An 18828-nucleotide genomic window follows, 5' to 3' on the forward strand; every position below is an offset into this window, starting at 1 on the left:
GAGCATCCACATTTTCTTTCATTTTACTGTGAGACGGCCAGTCTGTTTTGTAGTCTCCCACACACACTTTTCTTCTCTCAAAGACATTTCCAAGTTTAATATTATATTTTTCAAAAGTCCGAAATTATGCAGGCTTTAAAAGGAATTAAAAACAAGAAATAACTCTCATATAGAGCCATTTACCACATCTATCTAAAAATTACAGCGATGCCTTTGCTACTTAAATTATTGTAGAATTGCTAATGTCATCTCCTTTTCAAAAGCATTGAAGTAAAATTGTTTAGAAGTAATGTCATTTACTAAAAAAATAAAGAAGAATAAGGAATATATGTCTTTATATTGATATAAAATGATGAATATGGAAAATGAGACATTTCAAAGATTAATCTTAACAGGGAAGTCTTTTCCTATGTAAATATTTTATCACTTTACACTGTATAATATTGGAGATTTTCCGATAATTTGTGGTTTTGCAAACCATATGTTCTTAGAATTTATACATACGGTTTTAGCTTTTATTATGAGGGTACACTGGCCAAACAAATTATATGTCTCATGTTATTCTTCATAGTACATCTAGTCTGGTCAAATGAAATCATGCACCTCCAAAATAATAGTGAAAGAAAGCTAAAACAGAAGAAATTACATGTAATTGTGGTAAAAGATAAGCATTTACTGATCAGATAGAAAATACCAAACACATACTTGTTCTCTGTGCCTATGTAATCAGTGATTATACTAATATTATTTTGTATGAAAAGACTTTTTAAACTGTATTAAAATTTTTCTGTACTGAAGAGGATAAAATTATTGAGAATGATCTCTAATTCTTACCAGAAAGAGACTTTGACATTGGGTAGGATCACTTTTACAGTCTATTCATTTATTCAACCACCATGTATTGAAGCTAGGTTTCTTGTATGCTTGCTGCTAGGTACAGAATTTGGGGTGTGTATGTTAGTGGTAAGAAGTTCATGTTAGTGTATGTTAGCAGTGAAAAGATCAGTAAAGCACAGGGTATGGAGAGGGATCTCATAAACAGTAAATGATAATATAAACAAGAATGAGAAGTAGTCATCAAAGGTAAAAATGATATCGTAATAACTGCTGATTTTAGTAGGGTGTTCGCTAACTTCCCACCATTAGTGAAGGACTTGACTGTCCATTGTGAATATTATGTCATCCTCTCAACATCTAACTGCCTCTTCTTAGCTTATACTTACTGTGCAGTTTATAGATGGAAAAAACGTTTTCTCGGTTATGTAATCCCTTTCTCTGTGCTAGGGTGAGCAGGTCTGTGCAAGGAATTCCCTTGCTCCAGGCAGTGTTTCAAGAATGGGACTTCATGAATGTGAATGGGAAGAGCCATTTCTCTTGGGAGGTGCAATTCACTCTAGACTACAGGCCATGAGAGGTTTTCTGATAATGGCTGGAGAAGTTCTCTCTCACTATTCCGGGAGAACTTTTTGAAGTGATCATTTTGCTCATTCCTTTGCTTTGGATGAAGAAGCCTGTAGCCCAACAATAGTCCCTTGTACCTATGAGGGAAAGCAAGCCTGCTGACTCCATGGAAGGCAGAACAGAGGGAGAAGAAAAGAAACGCGGTTCTTGATTCTGTGGCTTAGCCACTGAAATCAAACCCATCCTGAAGACTCTCTTCTCTGGACTTCGACATTAGTGAGCCAGTAACACACTTTTGCTGCTTATGCTAGTCTGAGTTTTGCTTTCTCTTACCTTCAACTAGTCTAAATTATAGCCAGAAGTTGTCTCTTCAGTCTTCATAATGATTCTGTGAAATAGATGTTATTACTGTTATTATTTTAAGAGTGAGGAGACTGAAGCCTAGGGAGATCACTTGTCCTGAACCACAGTGGCACAAAGTGGAAAATCCAGGACTTTATATGCATAGTTGAATCCAATGACCATATTCCTAAACACTGTATTCTACAGGTTCATATGCTTTGTAGATCCAGAGACAATGTCAGTCAATCTAGAAACGTAGAAAACTTATCACTATGGTAGAAGCGTCTGATCTGGCCTGTAGGTAGAACTTAAATCAACAAGAGATGGAGCTGAAGCAACAGCTTTAGAGTAGGGGAGGTAAAGTAGCTGAGGCTGGCATCTAATCTCTGTGTAGTTCCTTAAGGGGGTGATAGGAGATGGGACCCATGGGAAAGCTTGGGGGTTCTACAGAGGTTAGAAGACAAAGATTGAGATCAGAAAGGCATGGCAAAATTAGATAGAGGGGTTAATAAAAGGAGTCCCTGAAATGGTCAAACAGTGAAGGAAGGAGAAGCATTGAGGCTGGTACCCACTACCTGTAGTTCTTGAAATAATGGGATGATGGGGTAAAGGATGGGTTAGAAAAGAAAATGATCACCAGGATCTGCATACACTTAGGAGTTGGTATCATTATAATCAGGGAAGAGCCATGTTTCAGTTTAGGAGAGAAGGTGGAGGGAGTATTGCCGGAAGAACTGAGTCAGAATGTGTGTATAAAGGATCAGAAATGCACAGTGAAGGATTGGTTACCAGGGATATGGAGGAGAGATGTGTGGGGATAACTGTGCTGGGTGGAACACAGTTGTGAGATGGCCAGTAGGCTGGAAGCATGTGCATTTTGGTCACTAATGAACAAAACTGGGAATTGTGGGAAGGAAAGAGGCTGTTTCCAGCTTAAGCAGCTTCACAGGTTGTATTTACATTCGTGGATTCCTTCACAGTTCTGACTGCTGGTGCATCATGTCCTGCCAGCAGAAGGGAACTGAGGTGGCTATGGCAACCTGAGAAACCTCTAGCAGTATTAATATTCACAAACATATGGAGGCTGCAATCCTTTAAAAATAATAACATAAGCAGTGGCAGTGGGCAACAGGAACAAGCATGGTAATTTGTAACTCTCACCTCTGGAGAAACACGGAGCTGCATATATTATTTTTTAATAATCAGTCACAAATTAACTAATTGCTGCAATCCTCAAACCAGCTTTCCCCTGTAGCTTGTCATTATCTGCAGATGTCAAAACAAGTAAAATAAATGGACTAGATTTCCTTTAGATGTTTGTTGATAATAATTGTTTTCCTCAAAAAAATTAAAAATTGTATGTCTGGCAGCAAAAGCTTCTTTGTTGGTTATTACTTTAAAGTTTCATTTTTATCTTTGAATATCTGGTAGAGATTGTTACATTCTGCCTTCCTCCTTTTCTGAGCCATCAAATTCAGTGGTTCATTTGAAGAACCACTGATTAAAATCTACTGTGTAGTTGCAATTAAAAATGCACATTCCTGGTTTCCCACCCTAGAGATGTGGATTCATTAAGTCTAGAATAGGACCCAGGAATTGGTATTTTAAGTGAGCTCCTCAGGTAAATCTGATGGAGAGATGATGAGAAAGAAAGCTCTAGTCTTGGAGAGCTGGTGGCTGAGGCTTATGATAGGGAGGTGTGCTTTTCTGTTTTGGAAGTTGATTTAGTTCTCTTTCTAGCCCCATTCTTTCTTCTTCATCATGAATCTTTGCTCCTGGAGACAGAGTGTTATGATGGAAAAAGCTCTGGTACCCGCCTGAGGTCTGGATTGGAGTCCTGGTGTGGCATTTATAAAAGGTGAACCCTAGACTGGGACAAGTAAACTTATTCTGAATCTCAGTTTCTCCATCTGTGAAATGGCCATAAGTCTTCCTCAGAGCTCTAGCGATGTTTAGAGAGTATCTTATCCCATACCTATTAGATAATAAGTACTTAAATAATACTATTATTATGACCTTGATTTCTCTCTGGCACTAACTTGTGGCACCTGCCTCTGGAGTTGCCAGCACAGAAATGTCACCTTGTAGAGGATTACATGTGTCATGCACACACGGGGGGATTTTTCTGTTCTTTTACTCCCCTCTTTCCTTTTCCTGAGGACCTGAGCCCAATGATGAGGTGAAGAAAGGGAACTGGTCCTGAAGAGAAAACAGCAGAGCAAGAGCATGCCTGCCATGAGATTCTCAGAAACCCCAAGCCTGCACAGGGTGCTAAATGAGATATGGTGTGTATCAGCATTTGTAGTGTCTGTTGGAGGCACTGAGTAGAGGAAGTAGATGCTATTATCTTTGTTATATCTGCCTTTTTGAAAGTTGACAAGCGGGGCTTAGTTGGGGACAGAAGTTAGAGAAGGATTCCCTTGTTAACATTGTCTTTTCTGTGTTCTGTGTCCCCTCTGTGTACTATAGACACAGAGAACTGGTGAAATGGTGGAGAGAGAAAGAATGCTCAAAGTTCTGTGTGTAGTGCTTGTGCATTCCACAAAACCTGTTACCCATCTGGTGTTTTGGCATGATAGAAGTTTCTAGTTTCAGAAATATCATTGAACAGGGCCCGACGGATAGGGGTAGATATTTTAACTTTTGGCTTGGATCACAGATTCCATAAAGATAGAATTTCTTGGAAGTTCTCAATATATTTCTTAATGCAGCAATGGCAAAGGATTTTAATAGTTTTGATGTGGATTGTAAATTGGTGGCTTATGGGCAAACTTTCTCTTTCAAAATATCTACATCTTATCAGTATTATATTTAAAAAATGAAATTTCTCCAATGTAAACAAATAATTAAACAAAAGCAATGAAGAAATTTTGCATTTAAATTCAAATGTCTGGCTTTTTTTGAATAATCCAAACACATGGCAATAATGGCTAAGGAGCAGGAATTGAATGTACCAGTTTGCCACAGGCCCCACCGGCTCATTATATTTCTTGCCTGGCCTGCAGAGGCGTTGGTAGCTGAAACTTGAGCACCTGCTCTAACTCAGACTGCCCTGGTGTATAAGTCCCTGCTCTTCTAGTTATCCTATGTAACTCTGGGCAAACTAGTTAATGTGTTTGCGTGTCTGTGTGTGTGTGTGTGTGTGTGTGTGTGTGTGTGTGTGTGTGTTTTGTCTGCAGAGTGTATGTGTTTTGTCTGCAAAATAGGAATGATGTCTTCGTCAGTTTGGGCTGCTGTAACAGAATATCATAGACTGGGAGGCTTAAGCTACAAACATTTATTTCTTACAGTTCTGGAGCCTGGGAAGTCTAAGATCAAGGTGCCGGCAGATCCCATGTTTAATGGGGCACTCCTGTTGCTATGCAGAAGGCCGTCTCCTCACATGGCAGAGAGAGACAGAAAGAAAAATATGAAGGAGAGACAGAGGGGAGAGGGGAGAAAGGAGAGAGAGAGAGAGAGAGAGAGAGAGAGAGAGAGAGAGAAAGAGAAAGAGAAAAAACACTCTGGTCACTTCATTTATAAAGGGCACTACTCCTACTCTACTTTCATGTCCTGATTACCTCCCAGAGGCCCTGCCTCTGATACCACCACATTGGGGATTTAGGCTCCAATATATGAATTTGGGGGGTGGGGACACAAACATTCAGTTTGTAGAAGGTGATGATAATATTTACATTATAGGGTTATTAAGAGAGTTACATCAGGAAAGATGAGAGACTTAAAATACCTGGAAAAACTATAGAACATGGTGTCCATGGCAGCTAGCTGCTATTAGCATGATTATTTTTGTTGTTAGATTAGTTGGATTTTTTGCTCCTTGGGTAGCCTGGGCTGATATCTGTGGGGTGATCCTAACCACTCAGAGAGAGAATAAATTTTCTCTAGTTAAATGAGTGAAGTTTTGATGACTATTGTTTTCTGTTAAACAGGAAGATATTTAAAACATATTCCTACTAATCTTACTGAATGAGGACAAGAGTACAATGAAAGAGAGTGAAATAGAGTGTGGATTCTTTTATTATAAAAGTTTCAAAAACACAAAACAATTTTTTAAAAGTTTAAAGGACATTTGTATAACTTCAAACCAGATTCAGTAACTGACATTACATCAGATTTAATTTTTCTCTCTGTTTTTCTTGGATCCCATGATTTGTAGATTTCATAACTCTTTACCCTGAATCCTTCTGTGTATATTTATTAAGAAAAAACTGGCCAGGCGGGTGACTCACATCTGTAATCCCAGCACTTTGGGAGGCTGAGACAGGTGGATCACTTGAGGTCAGGAGTTTGAGACCAGCCTGGCCAACATGGTGAAACCCAGCCTCTACTAAAAATACAAAAATTAGCCAGGGTTGCTGGCACACCCCTGTAATTCCAGCTACTTGGGAGGCTGAGGCAGGAGAATAGCTTTAACCTGGGAGGCGGAGGTTGCAGTATGCCAAGATTGCACCACTGCACTCTGGCCTAGATGACAGAGCGAGACTCAAAAAAAGAAAGAAAAAACTTCCCTACAATACTGTTGTTATATCTCAGAATAAATGATCCCAGAACCATATTATTTATGTAATTCATATGTAAGTTTCCTCAGTTGTCCTGCAGTTATGTGATTTTTTTTTAAAAGAAGGGTCCAATGTTTACGTGTTTAGATGAATTTTAATCTCTTTTAATCTAGATAAGTCCCTCCATCTTTTTTTTCTCACATTTTAAAGTGAGGTATAGTTGACATAAAATTGCATATATTTAAAGTGTATAGTTGACATAAAACTGGACATATTTAAAGTGTATAATTTGATAAGTTTAGACATGTACGGCAATCAAAGCAATGAACATGTACGTCACACCCTCAAAGCCTCTTGGTTCCTTTTTGTAAACTTTCTCTGTTGCCCCCACTCTACTTTCCTCCCTCATCTTCCGGCAACCATTGATCTTTCTGTCACTAGAGATAATTTGAATTTTCTAGACTTTCATGTAAAGAGAGTCATACAGTATGTACTATTTTGTGTCTGGCTTCTTTTCCTCAGTGTAACTATTTTGAGATTCCTCCATGTTTTTGTATACGTCAATAGTTCACTCTTTTGTTGCTGCGTAGAATTTTGTCTTGTGGACCTATCACAGTGTGTTTATCTGTTTACCTATTGATGTCCATCTGGGTTGTTTCCAGGATTTGGCTTTTAAATAAAGTTGCTTGACTATTTGTGGGCAAGTCTTTGTATAGACATATGCTTTTTTTGTCTTGAGTCTATTTCTAGATTGGAATGGCTGAATCATATACTAGGTATATGTTTAACATTTTAAGAAACTGCAAAACTGTTTTGCAAAGTGGTTGTAGCATTTTACATTTTTACCAGCAGTGTGAGAGAGTTCCAGTTCCTTCTTGCCAACATACTTGGTAAAGTACGTTTTTTAAAAAATTTAGCCATTATAATGGCTGTGCCTCAATCTTCCTTCTTTCTTTTTTTTTCTTGCTTACTTTCTTGCTCTCTTGCTTGCTTATTTTTTTGGTGTGTGTCTATTTTTGGTTTTCATGATACTCACTTTCAAAGAGTTCGAGAAGGTCACCTTGTAGAACAACCTGTATTCAGGAGTTTTTGAAAATGTTTTAAAGGATACTTTACTGGGCCCTTTTATCTTGCAGTCTTTGGTAGACAGTCACTTTGTTGATTCTGTGGTTGTCAACTCTAGATGAGGATGAAGACAAGGCAGGAGGCATCCGCCCATGGCATAATAGTGGGATTGTCTCGTGAAAATTTATTCTGGGAAAAAAATCAGTATTAAATCTTAAAAAAAAATCTAATACTATAAGAAAACTCAAATTTCACCCAGCTTTGGAATTCAGTATAGAAGTAGAGTATCTGGAGTGGCATGCCAAATTTCGTTGAATTGCACTTTTAAATGATATACTTCACTCTCTTACGCCAATATGGCAACAATTTCTGAGTACAAATGGCTATTTCTACTGTAAGTCCTCTCTCTTCTTTCCAAAGGAATTGACTAAACAAAAATATTCCAAAGGTCTACAGTTCCATTTGCCTAATTTCTTACATTTTGGGCCCTGACTGGGAAAAAACAATGGACTGTGAAATGTTTGACTCCATGAAAATGCCTTCCTTTTGACTAGTTCACTCGGTAATGATGACCAGCTATCTGACACAGATGCCCTTTAGAAATATTGCCGTGTATGGTAGGATATTTGTAGATGAATTAATAATGAGGACATTTGGGATAATACCCCCTCCCCATTTTAAAAACATACTTTGAGTCATAAAATAAGTTATAAAAGAAATACATATCAGAAAACTAAGAAACTTTAAAACATGAGTAAGAACTTCTTTTCTTGTTTCCTTTTTCCGTTATTTTTTTTTAAAGTTATAAATTCACAGTTAAAGTGAACTCTTAAATTAGTAGATATTTGAGATTTAATATTTAAAACCTGGTCTCCTGAGGCTCTCAAGGCCACTTAGGATAAAGGTCACCTTATGAATTAGTCAGCATTCTCCAGAGGTACAGAACTAATAGGACATATATATATATATGAAAGGGAGTTTATTAAAGAGAATTGGCTCACATGATCACAAGGTGAAGTCCCATGATAGGCCATCTGTAAGCTGAGGGAGAAAGAAGCCAGTAGTGGCTTGGTGTGAGTCCGGAAGCCTCAAAAGAAGGGAAGCCAACAGTGCAGACTTTGGTCTGTTGGCAGAAGGCCCAAGAGCCTCTGGCAAACCACTGGTGTAAGTTTGAGAACCCAAATGCCAAAGAACCTGGAGTCTGATGTCCAAGGGCAGGAGGAATGGACAAAAGCATGTAGCATGGAAGGAAGGCGAAAGCCAGAAGACTCAGCAAGCCAGCTTATTCCACCTTCTTCTGCATGCTTTGTTATAGCCGTACTGGCAGCCAGTTGAATGGTGCCCACCCACAATGAGTGTGAGTCTCCCTCTCCCAGTCCACTCACTCAAATGTCAATCTCCTCTGGCAACACCCTCCCAGATATACCCAGAAACAATACTTTACCAGCTATCTAGGCATCCTTCAATCCAATCAACTTGACACCTAATATTAATCACACTTTATTTCTATTATATTCCATACTGCAATGAACCGGAAATCAGCAAAAGCTGTTTGGCTAATTGGAATGGAATTATTTAACAAGCTAGTCATCTTCATGAACATACCCCCATGGGATAGCCTTGACAACTGAACACTGTCAAATCTTTTTGGGATGCAGATGATTAGAGGAAAGGCTTGGCTTAAATTCTAAGAATATTATATATAACAAGAATAACCTCTTTCTAGTGCAAGATGGATCAAATTTTCTAAATGTCAGTGAATCATAATATTTCATAGCTAGAATGGATATCAGATATCACAATACTAAAATACCTAACAGTTATTTTCTTATATATCAGGTGCTATACTTTGCATACCTTATTTTATTTCATTCTTTTCAGCAGCACTTGCCCTTTGTACTATTATTTCTCCCATCTTAATGAAGAGTCTAAAACTAAAGAGTTTAAAGAAGTTGATTAAGGTTATATAACTCATTTTCCTAACACTCTCATCTTGCAGTTATGAATTGATTAGGTACTTTCAAGGTCATTTGTAAGTAGCAATTTACTAGGAATTATTTTTAGACATGGGATTTAGGAAGTAAAAGTTTCTGGTTGCCTGACCACAATTGTTGGCTTTCAGATCTTTCATGATTTAATGTGCCTGCCCAGAAGTTCTTTTTCCCATTGCAAAGGCTCATAATACATGGAGACTCCAGAGCCTAGTTTGACTTTCCTGTGAGATGCTTATTGACTGAGCCATAGAAAACTCTGTGTTACCAAAGAAAAATTAAGTGATGTCTATTGCGAATAAGGCTCATGTCAGTTGCTGAAGTAGGAGCTTACTGCTTATTAGTTTTTTTCACCTTGTTCTGTAGGTCCTGTCTACGTTTAATGTAGTGGCAGGCAAGAAAAAATGATAAAGAGAGAATGTGTGGGCAGAACAAATAATTTGTCAAACAACTTCCTCTAAGCATAAAAATTGATTAATTAAGATAAATTATATCAAGTGACCTGCATTTAGTATGAGAACCTCATTAAAGATAATAAAGCTTTGATTAGCTTTGCTGTGGAAGAGAATGTTCTGTAGGCAAAATGGAGGATGCCTTCTGGTCTTAGCTCATGTTGCTTTTGGATCTTGTTGATGGGCACTTATCTATTAATGTAAAAGTCCCATAGGCTGTGATGGTTGTGAGAATTAGCACACATAGATATGCTCAGGTTTCAAGAAGCTTCCAATAATAGCAATATCACAAAAAATAGAAATACCAAGAAAGCATTTTTGGTATGTGAATAATAGTAACAGTATTCTCAGCTCCAGGTTTTGAGCCAATACAACTCTGTAACTTGGTTATAAGGCAAATGATAATCCTTATTTGACGGGTAAGGAATAAGAGCATTAGAGAAGTTAAATAGCATGGCCAAATAACTTTGCTACAATGTACAGAGATGTGACTAAACCCCAGGTCTGCCTAAACCCAAGTCCTGTTCTCTGAATGATTATGCTGTATTTTACCTTCCTCTTTACAGTGCCTTGAATAAAACATAAATGGTACATTTATTTAAACATTTCTCCTTTTTAAACAGAAGTTTGTTCTAATTTTCTAAGTCATAATTAAGCTGTCATGTATGTAGGAAATTACAAGTTTGAGATAAATTATAGGTACAAACAACAGAGAATTAAAAATACATATTGCATTAGTAACAACCTCAGCAGGAAAGAGATGGTATATTCATATTAGGTAATTTGAGAAGAGTTTAATAAAGGTATTATTCTAAGAGTATAGGTAGGATAAATGTCTTAGTCTTCCCAGGCTGCCATAAGAAAATGCCAAGGACTGGGTGGCCTAAACAAAAGAAATTTCTCATGGTTCTGAAAGTTGGAATTCTGAAGTCAGGGTGCCAACGTGGCTGGATTCTTAATGAGGGTCATCTTCCTGACTTGTAGATGGCTGCCTTTTTACTCTATTTTCAAACAGCAAGAAAAGAAATGGGAGGAGAGAGGGAGAAAGAGAAAGTGAGAGGGGGAGAAAGGAAGAGAGAGTCAAGAGACAGGGTGGAGAGAGAGAGAAAGAAAAGAGAAGAGAGATCACGCTCTGGTGTTTCTTCTTATAAGGGCACTAATTCTATAATGAAGATCCTACCCTCAAGACCTTTTCTAAACCTAATTATCCCCCAAAGACCCCATTTGCTAATACCATCGCACTGCGGGGTAGGGCTTCAATATAGGAATGCTAAGAGGACAGAATTCAGTCCACAACTATTAGGAAAACCACAGGGGAAACTTCAGTACCCTGAGACTAGAAACATTAGGAAGTTATTCTTAGATCTGAAAGAACTAGAGAGGGTTTGACCCCTACTCTGGAAAGACAGGAAATGGATGTGATGTGGGCTACCTGAAAGGAATGTTAACCCTAGCTGGGGCATGCAGCCAGCCAGCAGCAGCACCATCCTAAAAGGAGTGGGTCCCCCACAATTTTGCCTCCCTCTGATTTCCCAGTGTTTCTCAGTGGTGGATGCTAACTGGAAGCTAGAGAGAAAAGAAGCCCATTGCTGTTGTTGTGTTTACTGCTCTGGTTTTCATCTTATTTTCTTTTGGGTAGCTGGAGAGATTATACTTCCTTGTTTTACTACGTTTGTGTGGGGTCACATAGTTTGTTTCAGCCAATGAGTTGTGAGAGAAGTGACAGTCATTTCTTCTAGACAGAAATAATCATTCATGCAATGCACTCTAAGACTTTTTCCCATTGTCATAATGACCAGCAATATTTAGGATGGTTGCTTGCTCTGTCCACTGGTACCAAGAGTAAAATGGTGGCCATGTGGGATGAGAAAGAAATAGAACTTCGTTTAAAAGTCTCTTTGAGATTTTGGGATGGTTTGTTACCAGAATATAACATGCCCATCCTGATGGTCCAGATTTGCAGGAAGAATGAACAAACTTGTCCCTTTTGATTTGGGCAGAACATTTGTAGAGCCTGTGATTAACAAAGGAGCTAAGTTACATAATTTTGAAACTTTAGCTAGTCAGTGTGTCCTTGTCATGACCTTAAAATTCAGAAGTTTAATATTCTATCTCACAGTAGAAGGATTTCTAAATATAACTCTTATTAATGCCAACACTTCTTTGCATATTGGAATGACACTGTAGCCCTTGAAATTGTAAGTTTGAGTGAGAACAACGCATGAAAGACAGATCAGAATCAGGCAGGCAGCTTCTCCTGGGAGGATAGGAATTAATTTGAGTTTTGAATTTTTTCTTTTGATATTCTATTATGCTCAACAATAGTGAGTAATTTTAAGATGGAGAATTGAAGCTGCCTGGGCCTGTTCTATTTTCTCATGTCTAGTTCACTCTTGTTATTCAAATGTGTCTTTCATTTATTACTTTTATTTCTTGATAAATAGGCCTATAGGCATGTACATTGCTTTTGTCCTGAATGTTAAACAGAAAGAAAAAGATTCTTAGCACAGCATATTTACAAGAGTGTGAGGATTCAAAGTAGAGTGCCCCCAAACCAAGATCATGCTTTAATAGCCTATTGTACTTCATCTTTCTTTGGGAAGGATATATAAATAATGTATGTATTTATTTATTTCATAAGTTTAAAATTAATCCAAACAAATACAAATATTAACCAACTACAACTGTTAACCAATTTGTGTGTGTGTGTGAAATTATTTTGGGTACATTATACTGATGCAATCTTTATTTATCAGTTTCAGTGAACAGTTTATCCAAGAGTGGAGGAAAGTGGGATCAGATATGAATATGTACTTCTCAATCTTGTCCACTGTGTCTCCCAACATTTTAGCAGCCAGCTCAAGAATCATATATGCAAATAGCCAAGAATTTCAAAATGAGCTCTAGGATGTATGAACTATAAAAGGACTTTTCTAAGTGACATTATTAGTGAAGATTAGTGGATGAATGGATCTTTCCAAAAAGGATGAAAGATAATTAGAATTTTACTGATTACTGGCTCAGAGAATAAAATTGAATAAAATTGGAGTGGGAGAGTTGTAAATAGTGGAGGGGGAAATCTGGCTGCTACGTAAGAAATGGACTATGGAAAAGAGAATGACTATGTTTGTTTTGTTTGGTGGAGTTAGTGGAAGAGGGTGTTGTTCTTATAGGCCTCATACATAAGAAACCTAGTCAAGTAAATTCCTGTGAGGTAACTTCGTTGCATCCAAATCTGACTTATTAGACTTCATATATTCTTTTTAAAAGTTTTAATATTTTACTAATAGCAACATTTGTCATATATTATACATCAATTATGTTTAAAGTTCATTTATTTAATTTACAAGTTAAATTGTATATAATTACAATGGAAAATATGATTTTTTGATATATGCATACATTGAGGAATGGCTAAATCCAGCTATTTACCATATGTCTTATCTCACATACTTATCATTTGTTTTTGCAGTGAGGGTACTTAAAATATACTCTCTTAGCAATTTTTAACTGTAAAATATATTATTAGCTATAGCTGTCATGATGTACAATAGATCCCTCAAACTTATTCCTCCTGTCTAATTGCAATTTGATGTCCTGTGGCCAACTCTGCCTGACCCCAACCCACACTGTCATGCTACCAACCTCTGATAACCATCACTTTACTTTCTGCTTTTATGAGTTCCATGGATTTAGATTTCATATGTAAGTAAGATCATGTGGTATTTGTCTTCTTGGTCCTGGCTTATTTAACGTAATGTAATGTCCTTTAGGTTCATCCAGGCTGTTGCAAATGGCAAGAATGTCTTCATTTTTTTAAAGACTGAATAGTATTACATTGTATGTACACAGTATATTTTCTTTGTGCATTCATCCGTTGATGCACACTTAGCTTGATTCAATATATTGGCTATTGTAAATAGTGCTGCAATGAACGTGATATTACAGATGTCATTTTGACATTCTGATTTTATATTCTTTGGATATAGACCCAGTAGTAGGATTTATGGATCACATATATGGTAGTTTTGTTTTTAATTTTTTGTGGAATCTCCATACTGTTTTTTTTACAATGGCTATCCTAATTTACATTCCCACCAACAGTGTAGAAGGATTTGCTTTTTTCCACATTTTTGCCAACTCTTGTTATCTTTTGTCTTTTTGATAACCGCCATTCTAACAGGTGTGAGGTGGTGGTATCTCATGTAGTTTTAATTTGCCTATTCTCTGGTGATTAGTGATGTTGAACATTTTTTCATATACCTGTTGGCTATTTGTCTTCTTTTGAGAAATATGTATTCATGTCTTTTCTCATTTAAAAAAGTCAGGTTGTTTTTTCACTATTTAGTTGTTTGAGCTCCTTATATATTTTGGATATTAACTCCTTATGATATGTATGGTTTGCAAATGTATTATCCCACTCTTTATGTGAGCTCTTCACTCTGCTGATTGTTTCATTGCCTGTGCAGAAGCTTGTTAGCTCAATATAATCTCATTTGTCTATTTTTGCTTTTTGTTGCCTGAGCCTTCAAGATCATATCCAAAACTCATGCCCAGACCAATGCCATGGAGCTCTTTTTTCCCTATGTTTTCTTCTAGCAGTTTTACAATTTTGGATCTCAAATTTATTCTTTAATCATTTTGAGTCAACTTTTGTGTATGGTGTGAGAAGAAAGTCTAATTTCATTCTTTTTAGTGTGTATATGCAGTGTATCCAGTACAATTTATTAAAGAGACTGTTCTTTTCCCATGGTGTGTTCTTGACATCTTTGTTGAAAATCAATTGATCCCTCACATTTGGATTTATTTCTGGGTTCTCTATTCTATCCCATTGGTTTCTGTGTCTGTTTGTATGCTAATAGCACACTATTTTGGTTACTGTAGATTTGTGGTAGATTTTGAAATGATGCCTCTAGTTTTGTTCTTTTTGTTGAAGATTGCTTAGGCTATTTGGGGTCTTTTGTGGTTCCACACAAATTTTAGAATTAAAAAAAATATTTCTGTGAGCAACTACATATATTCTGATTCCCATGACACACAGAGTCATCTTTTGAGAAATGCACTTCAATGGTTTACTTTTCTACGTTAGTTCCTGCCATCTTTGCTGAATGCTCTGTTAGGGAGATAGAAACAGCTGTTAGATTAACACAGATGGCTAGACAAGGGACTAGGAAACATAAATGGGGCAAGGAACTAAGAACTATGTATAGGATAAATATGAAGGGAATCTGACAATTCCTAGATAGTTCTGGGTTAAAAATGAGTAGAGAGGTGGGTAGTTTAATACAAACTTCTTATACTAAATGGCTTCACTTTTGGAAAGTATAAATCCTGAGAAGAGAAAGATAATATAGGCCTTTTAGTTCAAGTTTGTTGTTGTTTTTTTAAAGACCAAATAGCTGTTTACAGTTATTACTACAGTCTACAGAATATTCTATAGCTGGGAAAAATAGAACCAGGATGACCATGCTTTTGCAAGTAATTTCACCTTCTACTTTATGATATTCTGAATATTTGTGGCAAGCCCTTGTCATTTTAGGTAACAGATAGGTGCTTCCCTTGGTAACTTTAAAGCCCTTGATTGGCTGGACTTGTACATATTCTTTATCAATATGTATTACATGCATTTAATGGAGGACTCAAAATCATTTTTCTATCTTCTTTTTAGAAGAATAAAAATACATAAGTGTGCTCCTTTATATCCATAGAACAACTTAATGTCGACCATCTACATTTATAGTATAATATTGCTGATCAAATTCTTCTTGAAGCCTTATAAGATCCCCAGTCACTAAGAAAAATTATGTCTTCTATCGAGTGTATTCAGAAATTGTTGAATTAAAAGATCTTCTGCCTTAATATTTAGCTAAGAGATAATTTAGCTAAACATAGTTTCTCAATGTTTGGGCTTTCTGTGTAATGCAAAATATTTAGATTAGCTGATAAAATATCCAATTAAAATACAAAATGAAATTTTTGACTGTAATACACAAAGTATATATCTAACCAGTTACTTATTGTCATTAAAATATATTTAAGTGGTTGTTAAATATATTATTGTCACCAATTTTAATTCTTATAAAATAAGGCAGCAAATGCAGGCATTCATTCACTATACTGAAAACAGCCTTGAAATATTGGCCAAGAGGGTACATAATCTTTCATCTGTGAGCAAATTAGTTATTTAATCACTCTGATGTTAGGAACCCAAGCATCAGAGTTCTACAATAACCATTTGGACTATAAAGGCAGATATTGTTTCTGTTTTTAGTCTTTTACAAAATGTAGTGCTCCATTTACATGTTTCATAGCCTGTACTTTGTTAAAACTTACTTTGGAGGTATAGTTTGAAACTGTTATGGTTGTACGGGAATAGCTTCTTATGGCTGTGTCAGGTACCATGTGAGAATGTGTAAGGTGAGTTCTTGATGAGTTGTGTTTGAAATACATTTGAAGTAAAGCTAGTTTTAGTCAGGAAAATGAAACGGATACATTTGGTGTTTGGACATTGCTTTGCTTTGAGATAGATCTGTCTCATATTAACTCTAAAGGAGAACTTTACAACAGCACTTGAATTAAGGGGAGGCAGAAGAAAGTTGTGATCCAGTAATACCCCACATGAGATTATCAGGAAAAACTCAGACTTTTTTTATCTACACAAAAATGGACTTTGATTGATCATTGTTGCTTTAAGTAAACAAATTCCCCAATGTGGATGGGTCCCATGAGAATGAAATAGAAGAGTTGGGCTCATGATGAAAGTTAAGCAGAATTAGCACTTGGCAAATAGTCTTGTTTGTTTTGAAAATCAGTAACAGCTAGATTCATTGTTCCCTTGACCTTTTCCTTTCCATCCCTGATAGACTGATGTGTCCATCTGTCAACCTGAAGAAGTAAAGGACTGTGCATCTATAATACGTGTGTGACTATTTGACAACTCTAAGTAAAGGAGATCTGTTTTTTAAGGATCTTTTGGAAAAGGTGCCCAGAATTCCCACTGAACTGGTTTTTCCTTAGCATCTCCCCTCCCCCAAGTAAATGAGTTAGTTGTGGAACTTTTTCCTATGATCTACCTCTTGGAACACTAAGATGAGAAAAAAAAAAATTAACTGTGTTATTTCCCCCTTTCATTTCATACTTCCTTTTGTGGTACATCTATGATGTGCTACCTAAATTTCTTGCCTGCTCTTCCCCTTTTCCCCAGCATTTGCTACATTTAGCATCATGGTACTCATTCACTTAGTTGTTATTTTTAAAATTGTGTTAAGATTTATTGTATACATGTTTAAATTATTTTCTACTTATTTTATTGACATCTCACAGCTGAGTGCCTACCAAAGAATTACTTTCAGAAAGGAATTACTTTCTTGCCCAAGATTATGTCTCCTTTTCAGGAACATCCTATCCAAAGACAGGCCAATGTGGGGCATAAGGACGTGGCCCTCTTGCTTTCATTTGGGACATTCCAGCAACAGAGAACCCCAACTACAGAGATACCCCATGATATCAGCTCAGGTCTCTGTCACAACTGCATCACAGTTTAAGTTCTCATTTTGTCCAGTACTCTATGTTTTCCATCACTGCTCTTGGATTTTATTATGCAAGCATAATAAACTACTTGAAAACCTTAATCTCAGAGTCTGTTTCCTAGGAAATCTGACCTAGGATAGTTGGTATCAGCAAATTCTAAATGACAGTTATACTCTTAAATGAGATCTTGGAGACGGTTATGTGCAAGGCAACTGGCAATAAGGACACCATTACTGGTGGTATGTAGAATATAGATAGGCTGTGGCATGATGTAGCCATCCAATTATTCAAACTTCCATTGGTAGTAAACCAGGATCAGAACGCTGGTAGAAGGAAATAAACTAGAAGATTCAGTATCTCAGGTATTTAAGAGCTTTTGGGGAAATAGTAGTCATAAGACCTGTAGAACTGAATGTCTCTTGCTGAGTGCATTTGATACAGTGGAGAAAGACAACAAAAGCCTGAGGGTGATTGATCACTGACTTATCTGTGAAAGGCAAAGGACTTCAGCAGTAAGATATAAAGAAACTTTAATTTCTCAAATCCAGAGAAAAGAAGGTGCTGAATATCAGGACCTGCACTGGGCTTCCTGACAGCAGAGAATTTTAGTTCTCAAGCCCAGCAATTCTGCCATGCAAGGTAAGAATCTTGGTTGAGAAGGAATGGAATGGAATGTTGGATTTGGGCTGGGGACATTTGAGTCAAAGTACCTGCAAAACTTATAACTTCCAATTTCTGGCTGTGTGTAGTGGCTTACGCCTGTAATCCCAGCACTTTGGGGGGCTGAGACTGGTGGATCACCTGAGGTCAGAAGTTCGAGACCAGCCTGGTCAACATGGTGAAACCTTATCTCTACTAAAAATACAAAAATTAGCCGGGCATGGTGGCAGATGCCTGTAATCCCAGCTACTTGGGAGGCTGAGGCAGGAAAATCGTTTGAACCTGGGAGGCACTGGTTGCAGTGAGCTGAGATCCCGTCATTGCACTCCAGCCTGGGTGACGGAGTGATACTCTGTCTCAAAAAAGCAAAAACAAAAAACAAAAAACCTTTGATTTCCATGAAGCTTCTGGGCCTATAGAGGTAGCTCATTCTAGCTGGGCACGGTGGCTCACGCCTGTAATCCCAGCAGCACTTTGGGAGGCTGAGGTGGGTGGATCACCTGAGGTCAGGAGTTTGAGATCAGCCTGGCCAACATGGTAAAACCTTGTCTCTACTAAAAATACAAAAATTAGCTGGGTGTGATGGCACATGCCTGTAATCCCAGCTGCTCTGGCAGCTGAGGCAGGAGAATCGCTTGAACTCATGAGGTGGAGGTTGCAGTAAGCAGAGATCATGCCATTGTACTCCAGCCTGGGTGACAAGAGTGAAACTTTGTCTCAAAAAAAAAAAAAAAAAAGAAAGAAAGAAAAGAAAAGAAAGAAGTACCTCATTCTGTCCCATTAAAAACTAGCACAACTCATTACTTGGCAATGATGCCAAAATTAATACACCTAATCAACTTTCTTTAGGTTAGTGTTGGCAAGGTATATCTTTTTTCATCCCTTTAC

At 37.2% G+C, this 18828-nt stretch overlaps 1 long non-coding RNA gene across 1 annotated transcript in view; it reads left to right on the forward strand.

Annotated features, from left to right (window-relative positions):
• The window catches only part of LOC116533093, a 257320-nt gene that overhangs the window by 1095 nt on the left and 237397 nt on the right, over window positions 1-18828 (forward strand). The window lies entirely within an intron of this gene.

Source organism: Sapajus apella, unplaced genomic scaffold, assembly GCF_009761245.1.
Source record: "Sapajus apella isolate SASKATOON/1434 unplaced genomic scaffold, GSC_monkey_1.0 scaffold79, whole genome shotgun sequence".
Classification (NCBI taxonomy): Eukaryota; Metazoa; Chordata; class Mammalia; order Primates; family Cebidae; genus Sapajus; species Sapajus apella.